The 23092-nt window shown below is 44.7% G+C and overlaps 1 non-coding gene across 1 annotated transcript; it reads right to left on the reverse strand.

The window, feature by feature from the left end:
• Positions 1 to 192: 192 nt before the first annotated feature.
• On the reverse strand, positions 193 to 263 carry TRNAG-GCC (transfer RNA glycine (anticodon GCC)). The gene has a single exon. It is a non-coding gene; the product is annotated as a tRNA-Gly (tRNA).
• Positions 264 to 23092: the final 22829 nt, after the last annotated feature.

Here is a 23092-nt window from a genome sequence, read left to right on the forward strand (position 1 = left end):
TTACCCTCCACCAAGCTGCATACTCATTTTACCAACCTCAGAAGGATGGAAGGCTGAGTCAACCTTGAGCCACCTACCTGAACCAAGTAAGGGTTGAACTTACAACCTGCAGTTCATGAGTGAGAGCTTAGGACTGCATTTCTGCTGCCTTAGCATTCTGTGGCACATGTGGCTAAAGGGAAAGCAGCACCCTGCATTGGCCAGGAAATGAACCCGGGCCTCCCGCGTGGCAGGCAAGAATTCTACCACTGAACCACCAATGCTTTGACATAATTAGTATTATTGACCGCAATGTCTTCGTTACGTAAAAGGAATTTTAAACATAGAAAACACCCACAGCAGTAAAACAAAATCTGAGCAATTGAGCACATACTTGTCCTCATGTGCAATCTTTTATTACTCTCGTTGTCATTGGTAAATTCATCCTTGGCAATCCTGTCAGGTGGTCTTGCATGCGCAGTTTGCTATCTTTGCCCTTATATGCAAATTGATGTATTTGTGCATGAGCAAGGAAACTGCCACATACACTACATTTTGCTGTTGACTGTGCATGTACAGTAGAGATTAGCTGATTAGCATGGTGAGAAGGTAAGGGAAAGGTAATTGTGGGAGATTTGTGCACAGTGAGCCCACATTTTAGGTATAAAGTGTGGAAGTGCGAGAACTGTTGTACAACCTGCTTATTTTAAAATTAAAATGCTCATTAGCAATATTTCACATGTACTGTGCAGTACACTTACTATTTATCCAACTTTTCTTATTGGCAAAAGTCATTTAAAGGCCTGTTCCAGCGAAAACACATATTTTCATCCCTGCCCCCCTCATCAGATTGCATGTCACACTCTGGAGTTCTTCTCTGTGTATTGCAGCTACTTCACAGATCAGGAGTTTTGTGGGGCAATATCATTACTTCCAGGACCCCTTGTTCTTGAAGATGGTTCCTAATGACATTGGTTGAATGTTTGGGGTCATTATCCCGCTGCTGCAGAAAAACAAATTGGAGTCAATCAGACTCTTCTTTTTGAAAAAAAGTTCTTGCTTAACCGCATTTTTCCACACCTGCCTATAACCTTTGCACAGTACTGTATATTTCCCTAACTAAGCTACAGACCATATAAGGAGGATGAGCTGTGATCTCCTCTATTACAACTGTGCGAAGAATGATCATTCATCACTAACTGAGATTGGAGTGCCTATGTCCATCTCTAGGCAGTTTCTGTGGTAGAGGCCATGTAACAGCATCACATAGACTGAGAAACTGACTAGTTTCAGACAGCACAACCCCAAGTAAATCTGAACTGGTCAGAACTGAGATTACATGAGCATTTGAGAAAAAACAAGCCAGGAGTTTCAGATCGAAAGGAATAATTAACCAAGTCACAGTGGTATGAGTATTCTATATAATCTGAACTAGAGGCCCTTCACAGATATAGAATTAAAATGACTTTATTAGAAATTTATTAAAAATTAAGGGCAAACAAAAAGGACAGTCACAACGAACTTAAAGTGACAGGACCAAGAAAACAAAGAAAGGGTAAAAGGAGACGAGGGTACGAGTAGGGGGATAGAATTGTGTATCACGGTGTACTCCCCAGATGTATCAACGATCCCTGTACGTCTCTTGTATATACAACAATTTCACTGGGTGGGGGAAATTAGTATCCCTCACACAGTAGTTGATTCGTATTTGTTTCAATGCTACCTCATCCACATGAACTCCAGTTAGTATTTGAAGTGGATGTACTCAACAATCTAGATGAAAGGATCTTTGTTGATGTTATCGTGTGGATACATGCATCAATATCCTCATCAGAGTCCGTTTTCAATTTTTATATTAGTTCAATATTAGTGCTCGACGCGTTTCGCTATTGGAATGGCCGATAGTTCTTCAGGAGTTGGGCATAGATATTGCCCCAAAGAAAAAGAGAGAGGTATGAGGAAGATGTGTGGCTGAGTTCGCCTGTCACTACTAGATATATGCTAGAGGAATCTCAAGGAGACCCTCTCTTAATACCAAAAGACCACTCTGATTTCCTAATTTTTTGGTTAAAGCCCAAGATTTCGGGTCCAAAACACTATTAGTTCTTTTGCTCAAAGCAAAAATTGTTTCGTATATTAATTATCTTGTTGTGCCCGGTTATAGTAGCACAGGACAAATGCTGCTCAAAGCTACTCTAGTCCGCTAGTTTGGAGCTCTTTCGAAATAGGGTAACGCATGTACCAAATACTGCTAATTTCCAATAATTAACCAAGATAACATTAGCTCACTAATATACACAGGGGGATAGCTACATAATGAATGAAAAAAAATGCAGGACTGGCCCTTTAATAACCTATTCTATTCGATCCTATTTTATCTCATATTGAAATGAAAACAGAAAAAAATAAAGAATCAAACATTTTCCACTTCTCCCTATCACAAACCTGAGAAAACTGTCTGCAGCAAAACACCTACCCGCTGCTCTATCTAATAGGATACAAAGAAAGCTGAAACCCATCAATTTGGCTAGGCCCCTCAGCCATCTTCCAGCCTACTGATCAGTAAGAAGATAACACATGTTCTCTGCAAGACCTCTTCAATATTGTTTCAGGGACATGCACAAAATCCTGACAAACAGCAAGTTTCTCATTAATTTTTAGCTTTGGTGTTTCCTTAGTTTAACCCCTTAGTGACGAAGACTATTTGTGCCCTAATCACAAACTATTTTTTCAGTTTTTTTCATTGTCACATTTCTAGACCCATAACTATTTAACTGTTCCATTGACATAGCCATATGGGTGCTTGTTTTTTGCGGGACATGACATAATTTTGGAGTACATATAATGTATTGTATAACTTTTATTATTTGAGGGGGTTGGAAAAAAACAAATTCCTCAATTTGTTTTATGGATTTCATTTTACAGCATTCAACATGCAAAATAAATAATGTGATAATATTATTCTCTGTGTCAGCAGATTCTGGCAATATATCAAGTTTATACGGGTTTCTAATGTTTTTTTAAAGATTTGCCTTTGTGTCGCCCCAATCCAAGAGCATTAACATTTTTAATTTTCCTTTGACGAAGCTCTATAAGGGTTTGTTTTTTATTGGATGAACTCTAGTCTTCATTTATCCAATTTTTGATTATTTTTGGCTATATGACATTTTGATTGCTTTTTATTCCATTTTTTTCTAGAGGCAATATTAACAAAATCTGCAATTCTGGCATGTATTTTATTTTTTCATGCTGATGCCAAGGCATTTTTCATTCAAAAACGCCTCACATCGCTTCTGTGAAGTTGTGATCCTCGGGCGTTTATTGCATACACATGTAAGTGCCTTGCAATGTCTTGTAAGGTCCCATTGAAAACAATGGGTGAGGCATTCTGAGGGAACGCCAAATAAAGAACTTGCAGCGAATAAAAACAACGCTCACATGAATAAGTCCATTCCAAAGAATGGAGTTCCCATTCATATGAGTTTTGTGCATCTCGCAACGCACACAACTCGCACGAGATTCTCACCTGCACGAACAAGCCCTAAACCAGAGATAAGGAGGCAGGGACATAATTTCATGGGTAGCAACTAGAGATGAGCGAGTATACTCGCTAAAGGCAATTGCTCGAGCGAGCATTGCCTTTAGCGAGTACCTGCCCACTCGAAGCTGAAGGTTCGGGTGCCGGCGGCGGGCAGGGAGCTGCGGGGGAGATCGGGGAGGAACAGAGGGGAGATTTCTTCCTCCCCCCCCGCTCCCTCCTGCTGACTGCCTCTACTCACCGCTCCCCCGCGCCGGCACCCGAACCTTCAGTCTCGAGCGGGCAGGTACTCGCTAAAGGCAATGCTCGCTCGAACAATGCCTTTAGCGAGTATACTCGCTCATCTCTAGTAGCAACCAATATCCAGATAACACAACCAACAGACGTCCAATGAGGTTGCGGGCTGTCCCCACCTACTAAAGGGATTGTAGACTCAATATAAATGTTAGCCCACTGATTGTAATTCAAGACTGGACATTTAACCACATTAAAGAGCTTTTAATGAAAGTTAATGTTTTCCTTATTATGTTGCAACTATATTATTGCTAATGCTTAGAAAAAGTGGTTTTGAGAAGGACAGCAATAGTTACGGTTGGGTCCAATTTAAAAACATAGAAAAGCAGGTAGGTTTTGTGTTGCTGTTGATATAGTTTATTAAATTTTGTTCATTATGATATTATTTATCCAATGTTCTTTATTTATTTAACTGGTTCAACCATAAAGTGTTCTGTGAAAAAATAAAAATGCTAACATGGCAGTTTTCTGTTTATTTCACTTACCCAAATCAGGAATAAAAAGTAATTAAAAATTTGTATATACTTCAGGATGGTACCAGATGGTGCCTCTGAGCTTAATGGTCATAATACAGAGTTTAAATAGAATTTGGCAGTCAAATTATTATACGGTATGTGGATAAGTATACAGCGTGACTGCTAAATTCCCTCCCCCTTCTCTCCTCCTCTCGCCTGTCCTCCAGCTGTTTGCAATGGGAGGGGTCGCGATGCCCCCCCCCCCTCACATTGCTGGCTGCAGACAAGAGACAGGGAAGGGGCAGGAGCATAGCTCCGCCCCTGCCCCGCCTCCTCCTATTGCGAACAGCCGGAGATAAGGAGAGAGGAGGTGAGCTGGTGTGGGGAATGGAACACAATGGCAAATCTAAGAATTACATTTACAGAGGATGATAAAAATGTTGTTCAAATAATGTACAAATGTTTGGATGGCAGCTACATCACCGATCCAAATAAAGAAGAGATTATCCAATGCCATATACGCTGAGCCCATGCATCCCATGCCAGCGTATATCAGTCAACCGTGAAAACACTGTTCGCGTGAATAAGCCCTCAGGCTGGTGTGACATAGGTATAAGCGCATTTACGCTTGTATTTGTGCTGCATATTTGCATAATGGATGTTGTGTACACATGTGTACTAGAGATGAGCGAACCTACTCGTTTCGAGTAATTACTCGATCGAGCATTGCGATTTTCGAGTACTTCCACACTCGGGTGAAAAGATTCGGGGGCACCGGGGGGCGGGGAGAGGCGTGGCCGAGCGGGGGGTAGCAGCGGGGAACAGGGGGGAGCCCTCTCTCTCTCCCTCTTCCCCCCACTCCCCGCTGCAAGCCCCCACTTACCCACGGCGCCCCCCAAATCTTTTCGCCCGAGTACGGAAGTACTCGAAAATCGCGGCGCTTGGGCAAAAAAGGGGCGTGGCCGAGTACGCTCGCTCATCTCTAATGTGTACGTTTTGTGTGCTTAAATCGTGTACATTTTTGCATGCAAAAAACATGCAACTTTGTTCCATTTAGTGAAATAGGCAATTAAGTTACTTAGTTCAATATATGCTATTTTCCTGCGCAAATGTGAATGAACCCATTTTAATCAATGAGTTCTATTCACTGTGTATTATGCATGCAAATTTTGCACGTACGCAAAAAGTATGGTACTATATGCTGTGCTTCACAGGCCTATGGGGGTTTTCGAAGTTCCTAATGACCTATTGCCAGGTCTTTCCCGTGAGCTACATTGATAATCTCTTTTTTATTTGGATCGGTGATGTAGCTGCCATCCAAACTTTTGTACATTATTTGAACAACATTTTTATCATCCTCTGTAAATGTAATTCTTAGATTTGCCATTGTGTTCCAGTCTAGGACATGCAATCAGGACTTCTACTTTACTGAACGCCTCTGTTCAGTAGTACGACTGTTCATGTCACCAGTCATCATCCCACTGTTATATCCGTCCCAGTTGGGAGACTCATTAGAATTAACAGGAATTATAATAATTCTCATTGTTATGATTCACAGTCACATGCCACCTGTTCTCTGCGATAGTAAACTAAACCCACTCTTGTCCTACAGTATAGCGCTCAGTTCATTCAGATCAAAGACAGATTTTAGAAACATTTCCCACTAGTATATGATGATGATACAATGACTGTTATTTTCCAAGATGGTTGCAATGTAGTCTCTACTAGAGTACTCCTCCTGGGAAATATTGTTTCCCAGATTCTTAAACACTCTTAAACTACAGGGTCCTAGTTACATCACACAGGATTCTTTAAATGTAGTTCTTATCTTTGAAGAGTCTGTAATTTGGTTAACCCCTTAGTAACCAAGCCTGTTTGTGCCTTAATCATGAAGTCAAATTTTGGAACTCTGACATGTGTCTGACATGGCTCCATTGAAAACAATGCTCTGCCGGCCCCCTGCATTCTTTTTCAGGGAAGGGCTTTACATAAATTTTTAAAATTTACCTCTCTGCCGCTGCCGTGACCCCTGCGGGCATGAAGAACACATTTGCCGCATGCGGCAGATGTTTCCTTCACATCCGCTAGTTAAAAGAATTCCCTGCTGCTACATCTGCCACATCTGTGGCAGATGCAGCAAAGAGAATTCTTCAATTCTCAACCACAGCTGCGATAGATAATCCTGCTGCCGGCATCCCGTCAATGGCTTTTCAGGGAAGGGCTTCATAAGCCCCGAAAAGCCATTTAAAAAAAAAATATATATATATATATAAAAAAAAAACAATGCTCACCTCCCTTCAGCTGCCGGGGCTCAGCCGCGACTTCTGGAGCTGTCCCCGGCTCTGTAGTTCTGAGCTATCAGCAGCCGGGGATTTAAAATCCCCGCCTGCTGGTAGCTCTGATTGTGATTGGCTGAAGTGCTCAGCAGCGCTACAGAGCCGGGGACAGCAGAAGAAGTCGCCGCTGAGCCCCGGCAGCTGTCAGTGGCTTTACAGGGAAGGGCTTCATAAGCTCTTCCCTGAAAAGCCTTTTAAAATAGTACAAATGAAAAAAAATACTCACCTGCCGGGGCTCACCGTCGACTTCTGCCGCTGTCCCTGGCTCTGTAGCCCTCAGCTATCAGCAAACGGGGATTTAAAATCCCCGCCTGCTGGTAGCTCTAATTGTGATTGGCTAAGCGTTTCAGCCAACCACAATCAGAGCTACCAGCAGGCGGGGATTTTGAATCCCCGGCTGCTGATAGCTTAGCAGTGCTACAGAACTGGGGACAGCGGCAGAAGTCGCCGCTGAGCCCCGGCAGCTGTCAATGGCTTTGCAGGGAAGGGATTTATAAGTCCTTCCCTGAAAAGCCTTTTAAAATAGTAAAAAAAAAATACTCACCTGTCGGGGCTCAGCATGAACTTCTGCCGCTGTCCCCGACTCTGTAGCTCTCAGCTATCAGCAGCCGGGGATTTAAAATCCCTGCCTGCTGGTAGCTCTAATTGTGATTGGCTGAGCGTTTGTGGCAGATGTAGCAACAGGGAACTCTTTTAATTAGTGGGGATAAGGAAACATCCGCCACATGCTGCAGATGTGTTCTTCATCCCTGCGGGGGACACAGCAGTGGTGGACAGGTAAGTAATTTTTTATTTTTTTTACACAAAAATTTTTCTTTTTCAGGGAAGAGCTTATATGTACAGCTGTTCCCTGAAAAACAATTCAGGTGTGCCAGCAGACCATTGCCTTCAATGTAGCCGCCGGCAGCAGCCTGCATTTTTTTTTACACTAAAATCTTTCTTTTTCAGAAAAGAGCTTATATGTAAAGCTCTTCCCTGAAAAAGAATGCAATGAGTCGGCAGACCATTGTTTTCAATTTAGCCGCCGGCAGCAGCCACGGCTCCATTGAAAACAATGCGTGCATTCCCTATGGTGCACGCATGTCCTATCTTTGCAGACACTCACATGCAAAGTATGGACATGTGAACACACCATAGGGAATGCATTGTTGCAAATAGAAGCGTGTTTTTGTGCGTGCGTATGTACACTAGAGATGAGCGAACGTACTCGTCCGATCTTGATACTCGTTCGAGTATTAGCGTGTTCGAGATGCTCGTTACTAGAGACGAGTACCACGCGATGTTCAAGTTACTTTCACTTTCATCTCTGAGATGTTAGCGCGCTTTTCTGGCCAATAGAAAGACAGGGAAGGCATTACAACTTCCCCCTGCGACGTTCAAGCCCTATACCATCCCCCTGCAGTGAGTGGCTGGCGAGATCAGGTGTCACCCGAGTATATAAATTGGCCCCTCCCGCGGCTCGGCACAGATGCATTCTGACAGAGATCAGGGAAAGTGCTGCTGGTGCCGGAGCTGCTATAGGGAGAGCGTTAGGAGTTATTTTAGGCTTCAAGAACCCCAACGGTCCTTCTTATGGCCACATCTGACCGTGTGCAGTACTATTGAGGCTGCTTTTAGCAGTGTTGCACAATTTTATTTCTTTGTATATCGGCCGTGCAGAGCATTGCGTCCGCAGTCTGCAGTCATTGTACAGAGTGTAGGGGCAGTACTGGTGAGGCAGGGAAAGAGATATTCAGGCTATATACGCAGTGGGCTTTTTCCAAAAAATTGATCGCCGTCATCCCGCCAGAGGGAAACAGTATGCATAATATTATACGCTGCCTACAGTATCTATCTGCTGGGGGTTGTAGTCCTAATTAATACGCAGCTAAGCGTTACAGCAGGCTTGCGCAAAATTTTTCCTGTATCTGCTGTCTCTGTTACATCAGCGCTGTCATCCCGCCAGAGGGAAACAGTATACATAATATTATACGCTGCCTACAGTATCTATCTGCTGGGGGTTGTAGTCCTAATTAATACGCAGCTAAGCGTTACAGCAGGCTTGCGCAAAATTGTTTCCTGGATCTGCTGTCTCTGTTACATGATCGCCGTCATCCCGCCAGAGGGAAAGAGTATACATAATATTATACGCTGCCTACAGTATCTATCTGCTGGGGGTTGTAGTCCTAAATATTACGCAGCTAAGCGTTACAGCAGGCTTGCGGAAAATTGTTTCCTGGATCTGCTGTCTCTGTTACATCAGCGCTGTCATCCCGCCAGAGGGAAACAGTATACATAATATTATACGCTGCCTACAGTATCTATCTGCTGGGGGTTGTAGTCCTAATTAATACGCAGCTAAGCGTTACAGCAAGCTTGCGCAAAATTGTTTCCTGGATCTGCTGTCTCTGTTACATGATCGCCGTCATCCCGCCAGAGGGAAAGAGTATACATAATATTATACGCTGCCTACAGTATCTATCTGCTGGGGGTTGTAGTCCTAAATATTACGCAGCTAAGCGTTACAGCAGGCTTGCGGAAAATTGTTTCCTGGATCTGCTGTCTCTGTTACATCAGCGCTGTCATCCCGCCAGAGGGAAACAGTATACATAATATTATACGCTGCCTACAGTATCTATCTGCTGGGGGTTGTAGTCCTAATTAATACGCAGCTAAGTGTTACAGCAGGCTTGCGCAAAATTGTTTCCTGGATCTGCTGTCTCTGTTACATGATCGCCGTCATCCCGCCAGAGGGAAACAGTATACATAATATTATACGCTGCCTACAGTATCTATCTGCTGGGGGTTGTAGTCCTAATTAATACGCAGCTAAGCGTTACAGCAGGCTTGCGCAAAATTGTTTCCTGGATCTGCTGTCTGTTACATGATCGCCGTCATCCCGCCAGAGGGAAACAGTATACATAATATTATACGCTGCCTACAGTATCTATCTGCTGGGGGTTGAAGTCCTAATTAATACGCAGCTAAGCGTTACAGCAGGCTTGCGCAAAATTGTTTCCTGGATCTGCTGTCTCTGTTACATCAGCGCTGTCATCCCGCCAGAGGGAAACAGTATACATAATATTATACGCTGCCTACAGTATCTATCTGCTGGGGGTTGTAGTCCTAATTAATACGCAGCTAAGAGTTACAGCAGGCTTGCGCAAAATTGTTTCCTGGATCTGCTGTCTCTGTTACATGATCGCCGTCATCCCGCCAGAGGGAAACAGTATACATAATATTATACGCTGCCTACAGTATCTATCTGCTGGGGGTTGAAGTCCTAATTAATACGCAGCTAAGCGTTACAGCAGGCTTGCGCAAAATTGTTTCCTGGATCTGCTGTCTCTGTTACATCAGCGCTGTCATCCCGCCAGAGGGAAACAGTATACATAATATTATACGCTGCCTACAGTATCTATCTGCTGGGGGTTGTAGTCCTAATTAATACGCAGCTAAGCGTTACAGCAGGCTTGCGCAAAATTGTTTCCTGGATCTGCTGTCTCTGTTACATGATCGCCGTCATCCCGCCAGAGGGAAAGAGTATACATAATATTATACGCTGCCTACAGTATCTGTCTGCTGTATCAGCTCAGCATTTAAAAAAAATAGAAGCAAAATACTTAGGGCCTACTACTGGCCTTTGGCCACTTGACTGCTTCTGCGCTGTGAATTCCACTAGCTCAGTCATACGCACCTACGTCTCACTACAGGCGTGCGCAAAATTGTTTCCGGGCTCTGCTGTGCGTTCCGTAAGGGAAGTCAGCCTCCAACCACAGGCCAATTAGCGGCACATTTAATTACAGCGTTCTGTTTCTGCACCACTGGTAATACAGCATGCTGAGGGGTAGGGGTAGGCCTAGAGGACATGGACGTGGGCGAGGACACGGAGGCCCAAGTCAGGGTGTGGGCACAGGCCGAGCTCCTGATCCAGGTGTATCGCAGCCGACTGCTGCGGGATTAGGAGAGAGGCACGTTTCTGGCGTCCCCACATTCATCTCACAATTAATGGGTCCACGCGGTAGACCTTTATTAGAAATGGATAGTAGATCGTGGATGGTAGAAAGTGCATCCAGCAATCTATCGACCACCCAGAGTTCTGCGCCGTCCACTGCTGCAACTCTGAATCCTCTGGCTGCTGCTCCTCCTTCCTCCCAGCCTCCTCACTCCATTACAATGACACATTCTGAGGAGCAGGCAGACTCCCAGGAACTGTTCCCAGGCCCCTGCCCAGAATGGCCAGCAATGGTTCCTCTCCCACCGGAGTTTGTCGTGACCGATGCCCAACCTTTGGAAAGTTCCCGGGGTCCGGGGGATGAGGCTGGGGACTTCCGGCAACTGTCTCAAGAGCTTTCAGTGGGTGAGGAGGACGATGACGATGAGACACAGTCGTCTATCACTCAGGTAGTAGTTACTGGAGTAAGTCTGAGGGAGGAGCGCACAGAGGATTCGGAGGAAGAGCAGCAGGACGATGAGGTGACTGGCCCCACCTGGTTTGCTACGCCTACTGAACACAGGTCTTCAGAGGGGGAGGCAAGTGCAACAGCAGGGCAGGTTGGAAGAGGCAGTGCCGTGGCCAGGGGTAGAGGCAGGGCCAGACCGAATAATCCACCAACTGTTTCCCAAAGCGCCCCCTTGTGCCATGACATCCTGCAGAGGCCGAGGTGCTCAAAGGTCTGGCAATTTTTCACTGAGAGTGTAGACGACCGACGAACAGTGGTGTGCAACCTTTGTTGCTCCAAGATCAGCCGGGGAGCCACCACCACCAGCATGCGCAGACATATGATAGCCAAGCACCCCACAAGGTGGGACAAAGGCCGTTCGCCGCCTCCGGTTTGCACCGCAGCCTCTCCCCCTGTGCCCCAACCTGCCACTGAGATCCAACCCCCCTCTCAGGACACAGGCACTACCGTCTCCTGGCCTGCACCCACACCCTCACCTCCGCTGTGCTCGGCCCCATCCACCAATGTCTCTCAGCGCACCTTCCAGCCATCGCTAGCGCAAGCGCAAGTACGCCGCCATGCACCCGCACGCTCAAGCGTTAAACGTGCACATAGCCAAATTTATCAGCCTGGAGATGCTGCCGTATAGGGTTGTGGAAACGGAGGCTTTCAAAGGTATGATGGCGGCGGCGGCCCCGCGCTACTCAGTTCCCAGTCGCCACTACTTTTCCCGATATGCCGTCCCAGCCCTGCACGACCACGTCTCCCGCAACATTGTACGCACCCTCACCAACGCGGTTACTGCCAAGGTCCACTTAACAACGGACACGTGGACAAGCACAGGCGGGCAGGGCCACTATATCTCCCTGACAGCACATTGGGTGAATTTAGTGGAGGCTGGGACAGAGTCAGAGCCTGGGACCGCTCACGTCCTCCCCCCCCCCCAGAATTGCGGGCCCCAGCTCGGTGGTGGTATCTGCGGCGGTGTATGCTTCCTCCACTAAACCACCCTCCTCCTCCTACGCAACCTCTGTCTCGCCATTAAGATGTGTCAACAGCAGCACGTCGCCAGCAGTCGGTGTCGCGCCGCGTGGCAGCACAGCGGTGGGCAAGCGTCAGCAGGCAGTGCTGAAACTACTCAGCTTAGGAGATAAGAGACACATGGCCCACGAACTGCTGCAGGGTCTGACAGAGCAGACCAACCGCTGGCTTGCGCCGCTGAGCCTCCAACCGGGCATGGTCGTGTGTGACAACGGCCGTAACCTGGTGGCGGCTCTGCAGCTCGGCAGCCTCACGCACGTGCCATGCCTGGCCCACGTCTTTAATTTATTGGTTCAGCGCTTTCTGAAAAGCTACCCACGCTTGTCAGACCTGCTCGGAAAGGTGCGCCGGCTCTGCGCACATTTCCGCAAGTCCCACACGGACGCTGCCACCCTGTGTACCCTGCAACATCGGTTTCATCTGCCAGTGCACCGACTGCTGTGCGACGTGCCCACACGGTGGAACTCTACGCTCCACATGTTGGCCAGGCTCTATGAGCAGCGTAGAGCTATAGTGGAATACCAACTCCAACATGGGCGGCACAGTGGGAGTCAGCCTCCTCAATTCTTTACAGAAGAGTGGGCCTGGTTGGCAGACATCTGCCAGGTCCTTGGAAACTTTGAGGAGTCTACCCAGATGGTGAGCGGCGATGCTGCAATCATTAGCGTCACCATTCCTCTGCTATGCCTCTTGAGAAGTTCCCTGCAAAGCATAAAGGCAGACGCTTTGCGCTCGGAAACAGAGGCGGGGGAAGACAGTATGTCGCTGGATAGTCAGAGCACCCTCCTATCTATATCTCAGCGCGTTGAGGAGGAGGAGCATGAGGAGCATGAGCAGGATGAGAAGGAGGGGGAAGAGACAGCTTGGCCCACTGCTGAGGGTACCCATGCTGCTTGCCTGTCATCCTTTCAGCGTGTATGGCCTGAGGAGGAGGAGGAGGAGGATCCTGAAAATCTTCCTAGTGAGGACAGCCATGTGTTGCGTACAGGTACCCTGGCACACATGGCTGACTTCATGTTAGGATGCCTTTCTCGTGACCCTCGCGTTACACGCATTCTGGCCACTACGGATTACTGGGTGTACACACTGCTCGACCCACGGTGTAAGGAGAACCTTTCCACTCTCATACCCGAAGAGGAAAGGGGTTCGAGAGTGATGCTATACCACAGGACCCTGGCGGACAAACTGATGGTAAAATTCCCATCTGACAGCGCTTGTGGCCGAAGGCGCAGTTCCGAGGGCCAGGTAGCAGGGGAGGCGCAGAGATCAGGCAGCATGTACAGCACAGGCAGGGGAACACTCTTTAAGGCCTTTAACAGCTTTCTGGCTCCCCAGCAAGACTGTGTCACCGCTCCCCAGTCAAGGCTGAGTCGGCGGGAGCACTGTAAAAGGATGGTGAGGGAGTACGCGGGCAATTTTTCTGACGTACATTAGAACTGTTGGTACACCAATTTTTTGGGGCCCTCGCCTACAGTGTAATCCAATTAATTTTTTGCCCACCTGCATTAAAGCTGACGTTATATCAGCTGTGCTGGGCACTGCAATGGGATACATTTATGTACCGCCGGTGGGTTCTGGGAGCCACCCATGCTGTGGGTCCACAGGGAGTTGTAACTGCATGTGTCTACTTCTAAAGAACCTCAGTCTGACTGGGGCATGCAGTGTGGGCCGAAGCCCACCTGCATTTAACATGACATTACCTCAGCTGTGATGGGCAGTGCAATGGGATATATTTATGTACCGCCAGTGGCTTCCTGGCACCCACCCATGCTGTGGGTCCACAGGGAGTTGTAACTGCATGTGTCCACTTCTAAAGAACCCCAGTCTGACTGGGGCATGCAGTGTGGGCCGAAGCCCACCTGCATTAAACATGACATTACCTCAGCTGTGATGGGCAATGCAATGGGATATATTTATGTACCGCCGGTGGCTTCCCGGCACCCACCCATGCTGTGGGTCCACAGGGAGTTGTTACTGCATGTGTCCACTTCTAAAGAACCCCAGTGTGACTTGGGCATGCAGTGTGGGCCGCAGCCCACCTGCATTTTATCGGACGTTACCTCAGCTGTCCAGGGCACTGCAATGGGATACATTTATGTACAGCCGGTGGGTTCCAGGGAGCCACCCATGCTGTGGGTGCACACAGAATTCCCATTGCGGAGTTGTACCTGCCTGTGACTATTTATAAAAAAACGCGGTCTGACTGGGGCATGCAGACACCTTGACAGAATGAATAGTGTGGCACATAGGTTCCCCATTGCTATGCCCACGTGTGCAGCTCCTGATGGTGGTGACACAGGATTATATTTCTCATTGCTTATGTACAGCATTGTGGGCTATCGCCCCGCCCCTTTTAAAGAGGGTCGCTGCCTAGCCGTGCCAACCCTCTGCAGTGTGTGCCTGCGGTTCCTCCTCATGGCAGACGCACTTATAAATAGACATGAGGGTGGTGTGGCATGAGTGCAGCTCAAGGCTGTGCAGGGAAACTTTTGTGTGCGCTGTGGACACTGCGTCGTGCGGGGGGGGGGGGGGGGGGGGGCAGCATGTAACCCAGGAGAAGTGGCAGCGGAGTGATATACAGGCAGTGATTGTGCTTTGTTGGAGGTAGTGTGGTGCTTAGCTAAGGTATGCATTGCTAATGAGGGCTTTTCAGAAGTAAAAGTTGTTGGGAGGGGGGGGGGCCACTCTTGCTGCTATTGTGGCTTAAGAGTGGGACCTGTGAACTTGAGATGCAGCCCAACATGTAGCCCCTCGCCTGCCCTATCCGTTGCTGTGTCGTTCCCATCACTTTCTTGAATTGCCCAGATTTTCACAAATGAAAACCTTAGCGGAGTATAGGTCCCATACAAAAATGCTCGGGTCGCCCATTGACTTCAATGGGGTTCGTTACTCGAAACGAACCCTCGAGCATCGCGATAATTTCGTCCCGAGTAACAAGCACCTGACCTTTTTGGTGCTCGCTCATCTCTAATGTACACACAAAAACACGCTTGTGTGAACGCACCCTAACTCCATAAAGGTTTTGCATATCCCAGTAATTCTAACTTTTTTCACAGCATATTGTACTTTAAGTGGTAAAAATAGACTGATGGAATTTGTGTATATTTACTAAAAGTGCCAAAATTGGGAAAAAATGAAAAAATATATATTTTTTTCACATTTTCAACTGCAATATCTCAAATATGTGCAAACATGCTGTAAAAACTTTTGATAAGATATATATTTACATTTATTTGCTTTATTCTGGATGCACATTTGAAAAACTCGAGTTTTTTTTAACCATTTGGGAGACGTACAAATTTAACATTACTTATCAACATTTTGTGGAACATTTTGTTTTCCTGCACCAAGCCAAGATTGCAAAAGCTCATAGGTGTCAGAATGATAGATATCCCTACAAATGGCCCCATTTTAAAAACTACACCCTTAATATATTCACTGAGGGGTGTCATGAGTATTTTGACCCCACAGTTGTTTTTTCAGGAATTATGCAATTTATTTTTGCAAATATGTCATATTTTTCCTATAGTGCACATGAAAATGAGGATTGACACCCCAAAATGGATATCCCCCAGTTTGTCCTGTGTTCAGAAACATACCCATTGTGGCCCTAACCTTATGTATGTAACGGGGTATAAAATGAATTAATGAATTCATCTTGGGGTGTACTTCGTATTTTGACCCCACAGTTTTTGAATGAATCTAAGCAAAGCAGATGGAAAACAATTATGATTTTTATTTTTTGGCAATTGTGTCATTTTAAAAACATTTTTTTGTACAGCACACATATAAATGAAGACTTACACCCCAAATGTATACCCCTGTTTGTCCCATGTTCAGAAACATACCTATTGTGGCCCTAATGTTATGTCTGGTTGCACAACGGAGCCCAAACTGAAAGAAGTAGCCAGTGGCTTTCAGAACAGTCATTTTACTTGAGGGTCTTTTAGGCCCCAGTGTCCACTTGTAGAGCTCTTGAGCGTCCAAAACGATGGCGAACCCTCACAAATGACCCTATTTTGAAAACTAGAACCCTTAGCGCATTCATCTTGGGGTGTATGGCGTATTTTGACCCCACAGTTTTTGAATGAATCTAAGCAAAGCAGATGGAAAAAATTATGATGTTCATTTTTTTGGCAACTGTATCATTTTAAAAACAGTTTTTTTTTGTACAGCATACATAGGAATGAAGACTTTCACCCCAAAATTGATACCCCTATTTGTCCTGTGCTCCTGTTTGTCCTGTGCACAATGGGGCCCAAACTCAAAAGGAGCGTTAAACTTCAACAGTTTTTTAAAACTTTTATGTAATTTTATCCATTCGATAATGGCGATCCTGTGACCAGGGACTGCTCATCACGGCCTTTGGTCGCTGCTCCAAGCTCTTGGCTACCTTTAGTAGCCAGTAGTAAGGAGATATTAAATTTTCTGGGCCCTCACCTGCTTCTGCGCTTTCATCCGCCAGTTTGGAGGCCTTAGGTAAGTCATTTCCCTGATCCATGATGAGAAGTGAAACTTAATTTTTTTTTACTTTTACATAATTGCTATTATCTATTGGATAGCCAGGAAATGGAGATTTTAAATTACTCCGGCATTCCGCAGCTTTTGTGCATGCATCTGCCATTTTGGCGACGGGCATGTGCGCAGAAGACGGGGTAAAAATCCTGGGAGCTTTGGTATATAATTTCATCTCCTCTCACGCAAATGATCCGTGAAGGGAGCCGAAACTTAAACTTTTTTTTCTTTCTTTTTACATTTTTTTTTTAAATTTACATGATCACCATTATCCATTCGATAATGGTGAGTATGTGACCGGGAACCTCATACAGCAGTTCCTGTTGACATCTCCCTGCTCTCAGCTACTTATACTAGCAAGGAGCAGGTTAATTTTAAATTTCCCGAGTCCCCCAGCCTTCAGTGCATGCGCCTAACGTTTTGTTAAGGCCCGCTGCCCGGTCACATAACCTTTCAGGTCTTGAGGTCCAAATTAGAAACGTATCTGGATGCATCCCAGAAACCAAGAACTAGACATTGAGACAGTTGTCAGTTTCCTCAGATACGTAAAGAAAAACCACGGCAGGTAACAAGTGAATCTCTCTGTAAGGAGGCACGCCGTACTGAGCGTTTATTCACCTTGTATATTTTTCTTTATACAGGAAAGGAATGGTTCATTAGTCACAGCGGGTTAGACAGAGATTATGAATCATGCATTGTTCGGCAATCGCATAGCGTGAGAGTCTATGAAATGTCCTTCAAAATATCTGTTTATCCGGCGTGGTCTGGTCCTCCCTTGTGATTTAGACGGTCGTAGTGTCTTGTCAGCACAGTCAGTTCTTTGTCCAAACCTGGAGGTGTGGGGGAGCTTTTACTGGTAACAGCTGCACATCAGGGGTCCAGATATGGTTTCTCGGAAAAACAGAAACAAATCATTAGACACTGTACCGTACCTCCTGCCCTAAGCTTATCTCTGCTTTTCACATCTTATATTTTATAAGCCTATTCACATCTTATAATGCTCCATTTTGTATCTAGCGTCTATTTTGAAACAGATTCTTCCATGTTATGAGCCTGTACCTTCTCAGTTTTAGGTCTGGCACATATGCGCAGAAGGCGTTTCTCAGGTCCTGGAAGGACCAAAACACCGCGAGACATTGCGTAGGACAGAGCTGAGAACTTTCAGCTCCTCTCATGGATCTGATCTGTGAGGAGAGCTGCATCTTTAACTTTATTTTACTTTCTGTTTACTTTTATTCGATCGGTGTTATCCATTGGATAACAGCAATCGTATAATTGGGGGTCACATTTCGCAGCGAGACAAGTTGTATTTTTCAATGGTACATTAAATATGTACTCAAAATTTTTTAAAGAATTTTAAGTGGAGTAAAAAGAAAAATAAACGAACATCCACCATCTTTCGATGCCTCTTGTTTCTACGGCACAAAAATTACATGAAAAGTTTATTCTATAGGTCAGTACGATTACTACGATGCCAAACATATATTTTTTTGTTGTTGTACTACTTTTAGTTTTTTCAAAGACATTTATTTTTATTTATTCTTTTCTGCCACCATCTTCTACGCGCAAAAAACTTTTTTATTTTTCTGTCAACATAGTTGTGCTAGGGCTCATTTTTTGCAGGACATCCTGTAGTTTGGAATACATATGACTATTTGATTGCTTCGTATTGCATTTTTTCTTGGAGACAGGGTGACCAAAAAAACGCATTTCTGGCGTTCTTTACTTTGTTTTTTTAACAACATTCATCACGTGGGGTAAATAATCAATTACTTTGATAGACCAAACTTTTACATACGGAAAGATACCAAATACATATTTTTGTTTTATAATTTAGATACTTTTATTGTAAATATGGTAAAAGGTTGTTTTTTTTAAACTTTTATTACTTTTTTTAACAATTAGTAAAACTTTATTGTTCTTATTTTTACTTCTTTTTAGTCCCCAGAGGGGACAACAACTTGCGGTTTTTTGACCACTCGTGCAGGATGATGTAATGCCATAGCGGGTCTGAATTTGAAAAGGATATTATGCTCCATTTTTGATTTAGGGTGGCTTCACATAAACATATATGCAAATGTGCATGCATCAGCACAACACATTTATTCTATGAACGCAGGTGCTTTGCCCATGCATCTGCGCATTTTACGGTACTTTTTTACACACACAGGACATGCTCACATGGGCAAGGACACACCTGCGCCCTGATTTAAAAGGCTATTTAACCTAATGAGGTCCAGATGTGTTAAGGCTCATTTACACACAATGATTATTGCTCAAAATTCGTTCAAATGACCGTTCAAATAACAATCGTTACAATCGTTTGAATGATGAGTTTAAGGTGAACTTGAAATCCATCATTCATCTACTGGAGATAAAGTAGTTTGCTCTATTTGTCAGTGGACCACAGGTTGTTATCTCCACAGGGAGACAGCAGTTAACATTGCATTCTGCCAGCACCCATGTGAAGAACAATGCAGCTGTATGCACTGCTGAATGAGTGATTAATCACATGCTGGGCTCTGCAAACAACTTGTGCAGGTCCATTTACATGCAAATGAAGATGATGAAATTTAATTAATACTTTATGCAAAAAATCGTTAAAACGTTTAATCTTTCAATCGTTTGAAGGATTATCTTTGTGTGTAAATGGGCCTTTATCTTCCCCATGGTTTTGCACTGTACTTCATTGCGAGAAATGCGGTTGCAAAAAAAGGAAATGTAATGAACACACTAGAATCAATAGATTTTATGGAGTTCCACAAACACAATATGTGTACTGCCTGTGATAAAGAGACTGGTAGACCGTCACCTATTTTGTGTGTGTCAAGCCTTAGGCCTATCTCAGCTTCTATTTTATATTAGCCCATTCAGGCCTGACTATAGAGTGATCCATTTTGTGTATAGTTAGATTGCTTGTGTAAATCTTGAGTTGCCCTTCCACCCATCTACTCTGCCTGTTAACATTTAGAAAAGCCAATGTGTCACCTTTCCCTGGACAAAGCAGTGTTGTGTGTAAATAACCTCTTTCTTTCTCCACTGGTATCTGTTGGTGTCAAATTAGCACGAGTAAACCACATTATGTGTCCATGTTCAGCATCCGAGAAGCCGACCCACAGCCCGGAAGATAGCGGGGTAGATTGAGGTCTTGTCACGGGTTCTACCATCTCCTCCCCTGGGGGTAGTATGGAACCCAACCAAGTTACTGCTGGGGAATTTTAACTGGGTAACCCAGTAATTAGTTTACCTTAAGTCGTTTTTGTCACTCATGATGCCACCATTCCATCCTCTGTGATGAATCCAAAAGTTGGAAATAAGTAGTCCACACACAGAGATAACTTTATGAGCAAAACCGAGAACGGTTAGTAGAGCTTGTTTACTTGAAATAAAGTTTACAGTTCAAAAACTTTACATACGCCAGCATGTCACCAATGCAAACAGAATAGTGGTGTGACAGGGAGGGTTCATAGGATGTCAGACGAGTCCACAGTTTCAGTTATTCGTGGGATTCTAATCCCGACCACTATCTTTCTCTCTCTAGCTCTCTACCAGTCAACACTAACATTTAGGAGTAGCACTCAGTGCTGCATGGTGGTTCCTCTCACTCTCGCTCACAGTCCTACATATTAAAAGCAGGGAGGCCTTGGTGAATAGGCCTGAGGGTACACATCAGGCCATTGCTCAGTCTCTTCTATCCTGGGGGGGATCCTCGTAGGATGCGGCACAGTTTCTCATACTCTCTAAAAATCTCTCAGTTCTCCAGACTTCAACAACTTGCAGACATGCCAACTCACTTACTCCTGCAGGAAGACTAACGTTTGCAAGAAGACCCATGCATTATACCTTGCATACACATATATGAAGCATGATCGTGTGACATACAACAAGATACATTTTCCAGACATCAACCAGACATTAATCCATTCAGTGCTCCAGAGGGGCAATGCACATCAAATTCATGCACATAGAAGACACTGACAATACATAGGCACAAGACAAACACATTCATACTTATGGAGGGGCCCCGTTAACTCGGGGCCACTACACATATACTTCGTAATTAAGTCTAAGGAGAATTCAGGAGTTGGATTCTCACAGACATTGTGGAGCTGAAATTCAAATTAGGGAAAAATCTTTTAATAAAAATTATTGGTTGAGTGAAGGTCCTAGCCTGATATACATTATACCTTAAGAATCAGATGCACCATCTAAACACTTTGGGGTGCAAGGCCCAGAATACCCACAAATGGTCTATTCTTGTACTTGGTAACAATTTCTGTGTCACATTTGGTATTGCTGAGTTAATAAAATCATAAGCGTAAATATGCCAGGCATATATTCCTGATTGGAAGATCCCCTGCAGAAAAATGGATGAAACATTAAATTGGGTTTCCATCAAAGTGGGCTACGCCTACATTCAACACAACGGAGGAGGTAAGGTCCAAGGAGACCTTAAAGCAGAGGGATTTCCTCTCCCATGTGTCAGACTTCAGAGATACGTCTCGTGGAAGGCTGTTCCTATTGCTTCAGTGACTTTGCACGAATCAGAACTTTGGGCCTGATATCCCAAATCTGTTATCTTTCTTTTATTTTCTTTCTGTTTATTTTAAAATACTGTCTTGTTGGGTATGCCTGTTTACCTTTATACTCCCATGTAACAGCCTTTTTGTGTGTATATATATATATATATATATATATATATATATATATATATATATATATATATACATACACATATATATACTGCTAGTCTTTTTTTAGAAGCCTTGTCCATTTTAAAATGAACCATAACTCCTAAGTTTTTGTTCCTAATTCATAAGTCTGGGTTCCAGACTACCTTTAAAAGTTGGTGCTGGCAGCGTGTGTACAAGTAGCATCGTGGAGTGCTGGAGTGCATTAGACCAGGTCAGAGGGGGACATGTGCTTTCAGTCTGCATGTGGCAGGACCCCATGAAAGCTGGTTACAAATCCACCTGTATTCAGGTGACTCCACACTTGTGGTCTTGCTAAAGTGATCGGACTCTGCCATGACAAATTGGATGTAATGGTTAGAGTGATCGTCTCTCCCCTCCCTATCCATTACACTGCCTTTTAAACCCAGCCATCGTCACTTTCTTTTTCAGTTGTGAACAAAAAAACTGGACTACTTTGGAGTGGAAATGGGTTGTCTTCAGTGACAAATCCAGGTTTCATGTTTGGAGATCTAGGTGTAAGCCCCTTTATCCTACCTTTGCTGTGGCATGGTACACTGTTCCCACTGCTGGTGTGATGATGTGGGGGATGATCGCATATGACAGTTGATCACCCCTACTAGTAATATAAGGGACAATGACAGACCAGTAATATGTTAAGGATATCCTTCAGCCACATGTGTTGTCTCTCATGGCAGCTCTTCCAAAAGGTATCTTTCAGCAGGATAATGTTTGACTGCACACAACAAGTGTGTCACAGGAATGTCCCCACAGCATTGTCACACTTCTGTGGCCTGCTCGATCACTAGATTTATCACCAATAGAACATGTATAGGACCATCTTAGACAACAACTTCAACAGCTTATGAGTTTGCACAATCTAGAGGCTCAGTTACAGCAAATATGGACAGGCATGCGGTAGGACCCATACAGAAACTGTATGTTTCCATGCCCGCCTGTATCACATCTTGTATCCAAGCTAGAGGCGGCCCAACAGTGTACTTGAGCATCCATGCCCCCATGTATCACATCTTGTATCCAAGCTATAGACATTACAACCGGGTACTAGAGCCTCCATATCCACCCAAATCCCAACTTGCATCCAAGCTAGAGGCGGTACAACAGGGTAAAAGAGCCTCCATGCCCACCCATATCACATCTTGCATCCAAGCTAGAGGCGGTACAACAGGGTACTAGAGCCTCCCTTCAAGGGGTCAGTTTTCTGCAATAAATTATTCTTTTGCTCTGACATAGTAAGCACTTAATTATATCAATGTTGCAATCACACAGTGAAAGTTTCATTTCATTCTGACAACTTCTTCTAGGGGAGGGATGTTTTTTTGACAATCAGTGTATAATATACTGTATATGTATTTTGTTGCATACAGTAGGTTATGCGATGTATGTGTCACATGGCTGGAGTCCATACCAAGGACCATTATTGCTTTATTAATATCCATATCCTATGCTAGTTTCCTCTCATATGATACATTTTTGTATTTACTGATTGGCTTTTTTTCTATTTAACCAGTTGGAGTTTTTATTTAATGGATGCTACGACTGAGGGCCTATTCACACGGGGGTATTTTGTATGCATATCCAGACATATTTTTTATTGATCAAGGGCTCATTCAGATTGCCGTAGGCGCAACTAAGCCCACCGGCGTAGTTGCGCCTGAACGAAGGGAATTCCTTCCACTTTGCCGGCAGTTCAAACTCTGTGCCAGAGCTAGGGGCTGCCCGATCTTCCTCGCATGTAGTTTAACTACGCGCAGGAAAGTTAGTGCAGGACCTAACTTTTCTTGCACATATAAGAAATACG

This window comes from Eleutherodactylus coqui, chromosome 2, assembly GCF_035609145.1.
Source record: "Eleutherodactylus coqui strain aEleCoq1 chromosome 2, aEleCoq1.hap1, whole genome shotgun sequence".
In the NCBI taxonomy this organism is placed as follows: domain Eukaryota; kingdom Metazoa; phylum Chordata; class Amphibia; order Anura; family Eleutherodactylidae; genus Eleutherodactylus; species Eleutherodactylus coqui.